Genomic DNA, 4,910 nt, shown 5'->3' with positions numbered 1-4,910 from the left:
CCACGCATCCTCCTCGGTCTGGAGTCACCTGGGGATGAGGAGGGACACAACCACAATCAGGAACACTGCCATGGTCACAGGCAGGACGGGCTAGCTGAGCTGCAGATCTGTAACGATTTCACCCGCTTACAAAACCCTCGTTTTTAATCAACAATGTCATAAACTTTACTTTTAAATTTGTAAAAAAAAAAAAATCCCCAGGGATACAAGAAGGTTCAGATTAAAATGTTCTACTCCTCACTCTGTATACAAGTTTTGAGTTCTGAGATACAATGTTTAATTCCAGAACGCAAAGGAAAACAGGTCAGAGTGCTTCAAAGTCCGGAACCAGTGTATTCCTTCCATAAAACCCGGAGTTAAGGAACTGCCTAAAGGTCATGCAGTTGTGGAGTGGGGACAGACCCACATGTGTGACCCCTGTAGCCCGGAACTTAGTGGAGACCCTGGCCTTTCTCTGGTTAGTTCTTTTCTGAGTCTCCACAGGCTATGAGGGGAGGGGGCCTTCAACAGGGAAAGTGTCTGAAAACCAGAGCGAAACACGAGACCTAAAACTGAGCAGAGCGGGCTCCGCGGGGTCCGGAGGCTGCTCCAGGTGCCCAGCGCGCCCTGCCTCGGTTTCTCCACTGGGACCTGATGGTCCACACCTGGGGGCACAGCCTGTACTGGGCACTGCCTTCCATTTGCTGCCCTGACACTCTCAGCCGCCAGCTGGGCGCTCCCCTCACTCCCAACCCCCTTTCGCCAATCATCTGCGGCACCCCCGACCTGCGGTGTCCCCCGCCTCACCCGTGGCGCCCCCCTCCCCGCCTCAGCGGTGGCGCCCCCCTCCCCGCCTCATGAGTGGCGCCCCCTCCCCGCCTCACCCGTGGCGCCCCCTCCCCGCCTCACCCGCGGCGCTTCCCCCCCCCCCCCCCCGCCTCACCCGTGGCGCCCCCCTCCCCGCCTCATGAGTGGCGCCCCCTCCCCGCCTCACCCGCGGCGCTTCCCCCCCCCCCCGCCTCACCCGTGGCGCCCCCTCCCCGCCTCATGAGTGGCGCCCCCCCCCAGCCTCACCGGTGGCGCCCCCCTCCCCGCCTCACCCGTGGCGCCCCCCTCCCCGCCTCACCCGCGGCGCTCCCCCCCCCCCGCCTCACCCGTGGCGCCCCCTCCCCGCCTCATGAGTGGCGCCCCCCCCCCAGCCTCACCGGTGGCGCCCCCCTCCCCGCCTCACCCGTGGCGCCCCCCTCCCCGCCTCACCCGTGGCGCCCCCCTCCCCGCCTCATGAGTGGCGCCCCCCCCCAGCCTCACCGGTGGCGCCCCCCTCCCCGCCTCACCCGTGGCGCCCCCCTCCCCGCCTCATGAGTGGCGCCCCCCTCCCCGCCTCAGCGGTGGCGCCCCCCCTCCCCGCCTCATGAGTGGCGCCCCCTCCCCGCCTCACCCGTGGCGCCCCCTCCCCGCCTCATGAGTGGCGCCCCCCTCCCCGCCTCAGCGGTGGCGCCCCCTCCCCGCCTCACCCGTGGCGCCCCCTCCCCGCCTCATGAGTGGCGCCCCCCTCCCCGCCTCAGCGGTGGCGCCCCCTCCCCGCCTCACCCGTGGCGCCCCCCTCCCCGCCTCACCCGCGGCGCCCCCCTCCCCGCCTCACCCGCGGCGCCCCCCTCTCCGCCTCACCCGTGGCGCCCCCCCTCCCCGCCTCACGAGTGGCGCCCCCTCCCCGCCTCACCCGTGGCGCCCCCTCCCCGCCTCATGAGTGGCGCCCCCTCCCCGCCTCACCCGTGGCGCCCCCCTCCCCGCCTCACGAGTGGCGCCCCCTCCCCGCCTCACGAGTGGCGCCCCCCTCCCCGCCTCACCGGTGGCGCCCCCTCCCCGCCTCACCGGTGGCGCCCCCCCCAGCCTCACCGGTGGCGCCCCCCTCCCCGCCTCACCCGTGGCGCCCCCCTCCCCGCCTCACCCGTGGCGCCCCCCTCCCCGCCTCACCAGCGGCGCCCCCCTCCCCGCCTCACCCGTGGCGCCCCCCTCCCCGCCTCACGAGTGGCGCCCCCCCCCCCGCCTCACCCGTGGCGCCCCCTCCCCGCCTCACCGGTGGCGCCCCCCCCCAGCCTCACCGGTGGCGCCCCCCCCCCCGCCTCACCCGTGGCGCCCCCTCCCCGCCTCACCGGTGGCGCCCCCTCCCCGCCTCACCCGTGGCGCCCCCCTCCCCGCCTCACCGGTGGCGCCCCCCTCCCCGCCTCACCCGTGGCGCCCCCCTCCCCGCCTCACCCGTGGCGCCCCCCTCCCCGCCTCACCCGTGGCGCCCCCCTCCCCGCCTCACCCGTGGCGCCCCCTCCCCGCCTCACCCGTGGCGCCCCCCTCCCCGCCTCACCCGTGGCGCCCCCCTCCCCGCCTCACCAGCGGCGCCCCCCTCCCCGCCTCACCCGTGGCGCCCCCCTCCCCGCCTCACCAGCGGCGCCCCCCTCCCCGCCTCACCCGTGGCGCCCCCCCCCCGCCTCACCCGTGGCGCCCCCTCCCCGCCTCACCCGTGGCGCCCCCCCCAGCCTCACCGGTGGCGCCCCCCCCCCCGCCTCACCCGTGGCGCCCCCTCCCCGCCTCACCGGTGGCGCCCCCCCCCAGCCTCACCGGTGGCGCCCCCCCCCAGCCTCACCGGTGGCGCTCCCCCCACTAGCACGCCCCGGCGCCGCGAGCGCGGAGAAGGTGCAGCCCAACAATGGAGGCTGCGAGACACACGCGGTCGCCATGGAGACGCCTGGCGTACGGGAGCCCGCAGGCGCCAAGCCGCGCGAAGGTGGGTACAAGTGTGCGCGGGGCCCCGGCTGGCAGCAGCGCTCAGCCGGCTCCCCAGCGCTGGCCCGCCGCCCGCTTCCTCCTCTGCCAGGCGATCGGCGACCCCGAGAGAGACCGCGTTGGCGTACCTGACGGAGGGGACAAGTGTGCCCGAGCGCGGAGAGTCACGGTGCCCTAGGAGGACGTCCGCGGGGCGGCGCGAGCGAGCTGGGCCTGAGGACACCTGCCTAAACACACCGGAAAGGTCCTTTATCGGGCCGGCCGCCCGGTGCCCAGAACTTGAAAGCCCTCCTGTGTTTAACTTGGCGCCTCAGTGGCAGACCTGGGTCCTCCAGGGTCACAGGTGCCGGCACAGTGGCAGCAGGCGCACCTCGCGCGCAGCTCCATCCATGGGTGCAGAGGGAGTTGGAGGGAAACCGAGGACAGGATGGATCTGCCAGTGAGAGTCCTGCAGAAGTGTCACCATGCCTCACCGAGTGAGGCAGGCTGCATCCAGGAGTTGGAGACGCAGAAAGCTGCCCTCCAGCTTCCCACCAATAAGGACAGTGAGTCGCAGCCACACCTGGGGGCCTGCCCTGCCCTACCAAGTGTAGAGGCATTAGGGCTGCTACCCCACTTCTGCCCCCGCCCCCCAATCTCAGGCAAAATGCCTCTTGTGGCTCAGTTAGGAGACCTGGGGAAAGGCGTGTTCCCCAAATCACAGGCTACCGTCACATTTCAGTAATTTCTGGTAAGCAGAGCACAGTCCTTTCGCGAAATAGAAAGCAGCCGTGACAGATGAAGCAGCTTCTTAAGAAACCTCAGCTACAAGGACAGCAAATATCTAATAGCGAATATCTAACACATAAAGGAAAGTTAAATATATTAAATGCTTTAGTTTTCAGTGTCAAACTAAAAGCTTCCAGAACACAGACTCTTGCTTGAACAGGTTGGCACAGTGAGATCATTATTTTAAAGGCAGTGTCTGATGGATTTCCATCATCTTGAAATTCACATGTGATAGGGTAAAAACAACATATCTTAACATGAGTGTCTCTGTTTCCAATTGCTGTTGTAACAAATCACTAAAAACGGCCTGGCTTGCAGCAGCCACATTTATTATCGCACAGCTGGAGAGGCCAGACATCTGACCTGGTCTTCCTGAGCCAGATCCCTGTGGAGATGCATCAGGACACACAGGCAACGACGCTCACAGCCGCCTTGCTCACTTCTGCAAGAACTGGGCAGGACTTCGTAGACCAGGACAAGAGAGAGCCCTGAAAAGGACAGACAGTAACTGCTCACAACCACAAGGATGAATCTTAGAAAGAGGAGGTCTCAGGAGACCTCACACGGTACAAACGTTTCTCATGACTGAAACCGAGCAAGTGTGAATGAAAAGACTCTAAAATGAGAAAAATCAAGGCACAGGTTAGCCCATAACCCAGGCTGGTGGCAAGTAGGAGACAAGAGAGCACGTGGTGGGTATTGTGGGCTAAATGTGTCTCCCGAATTCATACATTGACTCTGAATGTGACTCTCTTTGGAGATAAGATCTTTACAGAGGTCACATGAGTGGTGCTAATCCAATAGGACTAGTGTTCTATCAGAAGAGGACATTGGGACACAGACACACACAGAGGGACCACCATGTGAGGCCTTAAGGAGAGGCTGCAGGAGAAACCAGCCTTGCCAACACCTTGGTCTTGGACTTCTGGCCTCCAGGACTGTGAGAAATAAACGTCTTTGTTTAAGGCACCCCATTTGTGGTATTTGTTACAACTCCAGGAAACTAACACACAGTGGGGGGCAGAGGACAGGTGGTCCCTCCATCCAGGCTGGGAGAGGCGGGTGCAGGTGCACAGGTTAGGGGTCAGAGGTGGGAGCTGGTGAGGTGGGTGGCTACTTATAGGTGTTACATTTGTACACACAGAGCATTTACATGTTACATGTCACTTAGTGCACATAAATTGTTACAAAGCAAAGGGGCAGCCCCAGGCGTGTGTTGCCCATGTCCTGGGGGCAGGGGGCTCCTAACACCTGCTCCTGTCATTCCTGGGCCTGGGTGAGTTATTTACGGGATGTCAACAGCGTCATTCCCAAGCTTATGGCAGTGAGCTCGGCAGTGACGTGCCTCACAGGCCTGCTTCAGTCCTCTGTGACATGGGGTGCCA

Source organism: Molossus molossus, unplaced genomic scaffold (genome assembly GCF_014108415.1).
Source record: "Molossus molossus isolate mMolMol1 unplaced genomic scaffold, mMolMol1.p scaffold_m16_p_17, whole genome shotgun sequence".
In the NCBI taxonomy this organism is placed as follows: Eukaryota; Metazoa; Chordata; class Mammalia; order Chiroptera; family Molossidae; genus Molossus; species Molossus molossus.
This window is presented reverse-complemented; position numbering follows the sequence as displayed.